At 43.9% G+C, this 8,270-nt stretch overlaps 1 non-coding gene and 1 pseudogene across 1 annotated transcript; both read right to left on the bottom strand.

The window, feature by feature from the left end:
• Positions 1-2,237: 2,237 nt before the first annotated feature.
• On the bottom strand, positions 2,238-2,429 carry LOC134368851 (U2 spliceosomal RNA). Its single transcript, XR_010022541.1, has one exon. It is a non-coding gene; the product is annotated as a U2 spliceosomal RNA (small nuclear RNA).
• A 1,154-nt stretch (positions 2,430-3,583) lies between these two features.
• On the bottom strand, positions 3,584-5,156 carry LOC134368358 (transcriptional repressor p66-alpha-like; annotated as a pseudogene).
• Between the last annotated feature and the right edge of the window lie 3,114 nt (positions 5,157-8,270).

Raw genomic sequence — 8,270 nt, 5'->3', positions numbered from 1 at the left:
TTTTTCTAGCTTTATCGAGGTGTAATTGACAAATAAAATGGTCTATCTTAAAGGTACGGAACGTGGTGATTTGATATACATATGCACTATGAAATGATTACCACAATGAAGTTAGCACATCCATCACGGCACACAGTTATTTTTGTGTGTGTGCTGAGAACACGTAAGATCTACTCTTAGGAAATTTCAAGTATACAAAACTGTATTAACTATTGTTACTATACTGTTCATTAGATCCCCAAAACTTACGCATCTTGTCACTGAAAGGTTGTAGCATTTAACCAACATCTCCCCATTTCCCCCACACCTGAGCCCCTGGCAACTACCATTCTGCACTTGGATTCTATGAGTTTGACTTTTCCTATCTGCCCTTTATTATTCTGAGGTACTGTTCTTCTATACTTATTTTGTTGAAAGTTTTTATTGTGAAAGGCCATTCACATTATTTCAAATGATTTTGATGATATTCAAATGATTTTCCTGCATCCACTGAGATGGTCATATGATTGTAATCCTACACTCTGTTGATGTGGTATATGCCTCTTACTGATTTGCATATGTCGAACCACTCCTGCATCCCAGGGATAAGTCCTACTTCACCACGGTGTGTGAACATTTCACTGTGCAGTTCCATTCGGTTTGCTGATATATGAGGGTTTTTCTGTCTATTTTCATCACAGCGATTGGGCTGTAATTTTCTTTTTGTGTAGTGTCCTTGTCTGGATTTGATGTCAGAGTAATGCTGGCCTCATAGAATAAGCTGGAAAGTGTTTTCTCCTCTTCCATTTTTTGGAAGAGTTTGAGGAAAACTGGCATTATTTCTTTAAATGTTTCATAGCATTCAGCAGTGAAGCCATCAGGTCTTGGGCTTTTCTTTGTTGGAAATTTCTTGATGAATGATTTAATCTCTTTCTCATTGATCTGTTAACATTTTAAATTTCTTCATGACCTAGTCTGGGTAGGTTGCATGTTCCTAGGAATTTATCCATTATATTCTGGATTATGCACTGTGTTGGCATACACTTATTCATAATAATCTCATAGTACTTTGTATTTCTGTTGTAGCAGTTGTAATGTCTTCTTTTTCATTTGTAATTTTGGTTGAGTCCTCTCTTTTTTGTTGGTTAGCTAAAAGTTTGTCAATTGTTTGTATTTTCAAAAGTCCGATTTTTAGTTTTGTCGAGTTTTTAGATCGTTTTTTTTTTTCTCTGTATTTTTACTCTAATCTTTATTATTTCCTTCTTCCTGCTAACTTTGGGCTTAGTTTTTTCTTTTTGTAGTTCCTTCAGGTGCAAAGTTAGGTCTTTATTTAAGATCCTCCTTTTAATTTTTTTAATGTAGGACTTTATCGGTGTAAACTTTCATCTTTGAACTACTTTTGCGGAACTCCGTAAGCTTTGGTATGTTGTATTTCCGTTTTAATCTGCTGTAAGATTTTTTTTTTTTTTTTTTTTTTTTTTTACTTTTTATTTATTTTTTCAAGTGGGTTAAGTGAGCCTTTATTAGAATGTTGTAGCAGTTGTGTTTGAAGGAGGCAGGCCTACAAATTAAGGATTTTAAATTAAAGTCCCTAACTGCATCAACAGAAAAACAGGACTGGAGCTGCACTGGGGGACAGAGGGACCCAGTTCTCACATGGACGTACACCTGTGCATGGACACCAGACGCCCTCACTATGCATGGAGCTGGACCAGTTGGCGGTAGACACAGAACGACTTCTGCCTTTCATCGTGGAACTGGTTTTTATTTATTTATTTATTATTTTTTATGAAGGCTATGGGAAGCAGAAAGAAGCAGCAAGTACACGTGCTCCCCACCCAGGTAGTAGAGGATGAGGTATGTGGCAGAGAAGAGACAGCCCCTGAGAAAGCGTAAGGGAAAGCCACGTCCTTGGGAAAGAGCCAGGTATGCGCAAGAATATTAAGAGAACATTTGTAGAAGACGCAGAGAGGGGACAGACGGGGACAGACGGGGCCTCCGAAGTGAAAGAAAAGATGGGAAAAAGGGCTGTGGAGAGCCTGACGACGGCGATGGCAGCCGGTCAAAGGGCCCCCCGGTTCTAGGCGGGCACGCAGCGCTCGGCGGGACCCCGTCAGCCTCCCTCTCACGGCGGACAGAAGAGGATCAGGCCACACGCGAAGCAGCTTCCCGCGAGTCTAGCCCTCGCCAGGCGGAGGGACTGCAACCCCCCTCTCCCCACCGTCTCTGATCTTGCGTGACCAGTGCTCATGTCCCCAAGGGGGTGCACCTGTGCCTGGAGACACTGCCATACCAGGCCGATGCGTGGACTGGACGGAGCAAGCTCCCGTTCCATGTCCCTGCTCCCAAAATACATTTAATATACTGTCCTCCGATACAGGACGTATCAGATATTAAACTGATAAGAATAGATACTACACATGATCTTGGCCAAAAGGCCGAGAAGCGATGTGGAACTGGTTTTTAGAGAGTGGGAGGGGAAAGAAAGAAAAAAAAAAAAAAACAACCCCAAACTAAAAGAGGACCTGATCCTTTACAAAACATTTCTGTAGACACTAAAGGGGGTGGGGTAGGGGGAGGAAGTGTGAAAGCGAGCCCTGCCAGCAACCTCAGCTTTAAGGAAAGGCTCTAGCTAGCTAGACCCAAACAGAAATCCTCAGTCTGGGGGAGCAGCTCACCGCACACCTGGACTGCGCCTCCCAGCCCAGACGCAACTGTGCGAGGTCACCAGAGAGCAACGCAGGCCAGGGTGGCCTAAGACTGTGTCCATCAAAATGAATAGGAAAAGAAAAGGAAAAAAAAAAAAAATACAGTAAACCACCACCAGTAGCCGCACAAGAAAAAACCACACAGCAACCCTCCCCTCCGACTTCCTGGCCAGGCTTCAGGGCGTCGCTGCGGATTCTCTCCTCCCTCCGTTGTGGGCAGCGCGCAGCTTCTGGGATCCCTACTCTCTGGCCGGGTCTGGATTTCAGTTTGTTCTTCAGTTGAGCCTGGGGGGGTTGGGGGGTCTCAGGAAGGCGCAGCAAGGGAGGCTTTCTGGCAGGAGCGAGGCTGCGCTGGCGCTTCCTGCCTCTGCCACTCGTAAGGTTCATGTAGCCGCGGCCGCCCACGCTCCAGCGCACGGGGGCGGCCGGGACTACGTGTGCACAACAGAGACCCCGGGTCTGCTCGGTTTACTTTTAACTCCATCATCATGAGGTGCTTAAAGAAACCAAAAATCTTTCAACCTACAGTTTGCCATGAAGAGACGCAGCCACAGATTGGGGACCGAAGACAGGGAAAAACAAAAACAAAAGGAAACGCCCTGCTGGAGTCAGGAGCCCCGAGGAACCAGCCTTGCTCAGACATGTCACGGTGTCCACGGTGAGCCTCCCTTGCGCCCTGCTGGGGGCAAAAGAAGGCGGCCTGGGGCAGAACCAGCCCCGGAGGTCCACTTGACTGCTGGTGTTAGGCAAAGTAACGGGAAAGAGATCGAGGAAGAAAGCCCCGTGGAAAGGTCCCCCAGTTGTAATCCTCATCCGCCTGTGAAGCAGCATCTCCCAGCCGCGAAGAGACTTTGCAGCCAAGAATCGAGGTGTCGCTTGTGCAGAACGGCCGTCACTCACTCTGTAGGGTGAGCACAGTGGAGGGCGGCACAGTGTGTCCTTCCAGACCGGGGCCAGGTAACAGTGAGGAGGGAGCCTGTCCTCCACCGGTCCTGGCTGGCACTATCCCACGTGGCTGACTGGAGGGTGGAGCGTGGCGGGATCACGTCAAGGACGTACTCTCGCTGGCGGTCCACGGCCGAGGACGTCTTGGGTACTGCCAAACTCTGGGGACAAACGCAAGGGTACTGGGTGTTCAGGGACGTCTTCTTCCAGGTGGAGGCGGTGCTGCCCCTTCCGGCGCTCAAGGCTCTCTTGGAATGTCTGCCAGTCCTCCTGACCAGGGCCGTGCCCGAGGCCGTATTTTGCAGTTTGGGGGCTGGGTAAACCTGTACAGGACACCATGGGTCATCGTGCCTGAGCCCCAGGACAGCTGGCTGGAGGCCAGTAGCACAGCTCTGTTACTCCAGTCGCGAGCCTCTCCTGAGCCGAGCACCAACTTACAGTGGGGTTTTATGAGCTGCTTCAGTGTGGGTGCAGCGCGGTGGCAGGCGCGGCGTCCTGCTGCAGGAGGCGCTGCTTGATCGCACGCTCCCGCTGTAGCGCCTTCACAAAGGTGGCCTTGAGCCAGCTAGTGCCCTCCACCTTGAGCGCCTGTTCTCGCACATGATGGCCCCGCCCTTGCGGCTTGCGAAGGCCATCTTGCAGTGCACGCACATGGAAGGTTCCTGGGACAGCACAAGGGCGGCCAACATCCGGCTTGCTTGCGTCTCCAGTAGGTTCTGCACCACTTCCTCCAGGCCAACTAGGTAGACGAACTTCTTGGCAGCACTGGGCAGGAAATTTATCTCTGGGGTGAGGGGCTTGGGAGGGGGAATCTCAAGCAGCATCTTCTCTAGCTGTTTGCACAGCCCGAGCTCGGCGGCCACCTCTTGGCTGCCTGGAGACTCAGTGGAGGTGATCATGGAGGCCACGCTGGTGGAGGTGGAGTTGGTCTGAGCGGAGTTGGTCGTGAACCCTTTAATGACGCTGAGGAGGGCTGCAGGATGTTGATGAGCAGAATGGTGTTGGGGACGTTGGCGACACGGATGAGTCCTTGCTCGATGACTCTCTATCCCTGAATTTGAACTCTGGGCACGGACACCCTGGGGTCCAGGAGGAGGGGCAGTGCCCCATGCTAGAATGTTGTCTGATGTTGTGGATTTGCTGTGATCCCCTGACGAGTGGGGCCATGACCACCTGTGAGGTCACCTGCAGCACCAGCACTGAGGATGCCTGCTGCCCTTCCCGGACCAGCAGAAGTGGGATCATGCTGTCCGGCATTCAAGTTGAAGAGGTCAGAAGTGACGGCTTGCTAGCAGGAATGTTTTGGGTGCCCTGCACAAGCAGAGGACGGGTGGTCATGGTGCTCCCAGTGGAGCCTGTGGGCTTCTGGGCAGTGGCTTCCTTCTGCATTTGACACTGTGGCAAGTTTTTCAACAAGATGAGTTTTGCTTCCTCTGATCTTAATTCTTCTATCAGTTGCTTGATCATCCTTTCTCATTCTTCAGGACTACTTTTGATGAGGGCCTCATTGCTTGTTTCCATCAAGGCCAGTGCCACTAGCCACATAAGGCAACCTTCGGCCGCACAACTGGAGACCAGCATTGGTGTTACAACCTGAGACATGCACAGCAGGTCGATGAGCCTGGCCTGAGGCCCCCAAAACACTAGAGGGCTCTGAAAGGCAAGGTCACCTGTCCACACTAGCTCATCAGCGCCCTTGCTGTAAGACTTAAATATAACTTATTATATATATTTAAGGTCTACAACATGATGCTTTGATATGCCTAGAAATAGTGAAAAGATTACTATAGTAAAGCAAATGAACATATCTCACATCCCCATTTTGTGCGTGTGTGTGTGTGTGTGTGTGTGTGTGTGTGTGTGTGTGTGGGTGGGTAGAGCACCTAAAATCTACTCTTTTAGCAAAATTACCAAGTACGGTAGAATATTAAGTATAGCTCTCATGTTGGACATTAGATCTCTAGACTTCTCATCCTACATATCTGCTACTTTGTATCAGCTTTGTTATCAGGTTAAAATAGACTGTTATTACTATAATATATTTCACACAAGGCACTTGGTAATCACAAATAAAATATTTATAGAAGTTACATTAAAGAAAAAAAATACAACTCCTCCCCCCACACACAAAGGAGGACAGGAAGAGAGAAACAGAGGAGCAAGAGAACTATAAGAGAAACAGAAAACAGATAACAAAATGGCAATAGTAAATCCTAGCCTATCAGTAATTACTTTAAATGTAAATGGACTAAACTCTCCAATAAAAAGATACAGAGTGGCCGAACGAATAAAAAACAAAAGTCAAAGATTCATCTGTGTGTTGTTCTCAAGAACTCCCTTTAGATTCACATACATACAGAGGCTAAAAGTGAAGAGAAGGAAAAAAGTATTTCATGCAAATAGCGATCAGAAGAGAGCAGGAGTGGCTATACTAGTATTAGACAGAGTAGACTTTAAGTCAAACACTTTTTCTAGATAAAAAAGAAGATTATTATGTAATGATAGAAAGGGTCAATTCAACAGGAATACATCAAAATTGTAAATCCATATGCACTCAACATCAGAGAATCTAAGTATGTAAAAAAATTGACAAATCTGAAAGGAGAAATTAAACAATACAATAATAGTAGGACTCTTCAATACCACATTTACAATCACGGATAAAATGTCCAGTCAGAAAAATTAATAAAGAAACAGCAAACTTGAACAACACTATAGAACAAATGTACCTAACAGACATATATAGAACTTTTCACCCAAAAGCGGCATAGTAAATTAATTCTTAAGCACACGTGAACATTCCCCAGGATATATCACATATTAGAACAAGAAAACAAGCCTTAACAAACTTTAGAATTCAATTTATAGCACATATCTTTTATGACTATAATGGAATAAAACTACAAATCAATAACAGCAAGAAAATGGCAACATTAATAAATATGTGGAAACTAAAAAACACACTCTTGAACAACAACTGTGTCAAACATAAAATCAAAGGAAGTTTAAAAATATCTTGGAAACATAAGAAAATGAATACACAATTTACTAAAACTTACAGTATGCAAAAAAGCAGTCCTAACAGGGAAGCTTTTAGCAATAAAAGCCTACGTTAAAAACAGAAGAAAAATCTCACATAAACTAACTCTATACCTCAAAGAACCAGAGAAAGAACAAACTAAACCCAAAGTTAGCAAAAGGAAGAAAGTCGTAAAGATCAGAATAGAAATGAATCAAATAGAAAACAGAAAAACTATATAAAAATAAATCAACTGAAGTAAGAAGTTTTTTTTAAATAGCCAAAATCAAGAAAAGCTTAGCTAGACTAACCAAGGAAAAGAACCCTCAAAATCAGAAATGAAAGAGAAAACTTTTCAATGGATGTCTCAGAAATAAAAAGGTTCACAAGGGACTATTATTAGCAATTATGGAACAAATAATTGGATAACTTAGAAGAAATGACCAAATTCCTGGGAACATAAAACTAACCAAGACTGAATCAAGAAGAAATACAAAGCGTGAACAAACCAATAACAAATAAAAAGATTGAAACAGTAGCCAAAAGCTTCCCAGCAAAGAAAAGGTCAGGGCCAGATGGATTGATGGCTGAATTCTATGACACATTTAAAGAAAAATTAATACTAATCCTTTTTAAACTACTAAAAAATAGAGGTAGAAGGAATATTTCCAAACTCATTTTAGATGGCTAGCATTATCCTGATACCAAAGCCAGACAAAGACACCACCGGCAAAAAAACTACAGGTCACTCTCTCTGATGAACATAGATGCAATGAACATGACGCAATGGGATTTATCCCTGGTATGCAATGCTGTTTTAACATACCGAATTCAATCAATGTGATACACCACATTAACAGAACGAAAGATAAAAACCACATGATTATCTCAATTAATGCAGAAAATATATTTGAGTAAGTTCAACTTCCATTCATGATAACAACGCTCAACAAAATAGTTATAGAAGGAAATTTCTTCCACATAAAGGTCATTTATGAAAAGCCCACAGCTAATATCATAATCAATGGGGAAAAACTGTGAGCTTTTCCTCTAAGACTTGGTACAAGGCAAGGATTCCCATTCTCACCACTTCTATTCAACATAGTACCAGAAGTACTAGCACGAGCAATCTGACAACAACAAAAAGGCATCCAAATTGGACAAGAAAAAGTTAAATGGTCCATTTCCAGATGACATGATTTCATATGTACAAAACCCGAAATAGCCCATGTAAAAAATGTTAGAACTAACAAATTCAGTTATGTTGCAGGATACAAAATCAACATACAATCTTTAAGTCCCTGCTGATATTGACAATAAATTTCCACTGACTATATTTACAATATTCAAATTTGTGTATTAGTAAAATTGTTGGCTGTTTGTTTTAAGTTTACTATTTCTATTACATACCTGAGCTTGCTCCAAAGGGGATCGGAACATGCTATTGTAACATATGCCATAAGGATTAATTTGAGCTAAAGGCATTTAAGACTCAACAGATGCAGGAAGAGTTCTATCCTCTTTTAGGCTTTTTCTGCCTTAAAGGCAAGACATGAGTTGCCCTTTAAGGAAGGTGCCCCCTTTATACCAGAGAAAGAAGAGATGCTATTCTCACTGAA

Source organism: Cynocephalus volans, chromosome X, assembly GCF_027409185.1.
Source record: "Cynocephalus volans isolate mCynVol1 chromosome X, mCynVol1.pri, whole genome shotgun sequence".
NCBI classification, from domain to species: domain Eukaryota; kingdom Metazoa; phylum Chordata; class Mammalia; order Dermoptera; family Cynocephalidae; genus Cynocephalus; species Cynocephalus volans.
This window is presented reverse-complemented; position numbering and strand designations above follow the sequence as displayed.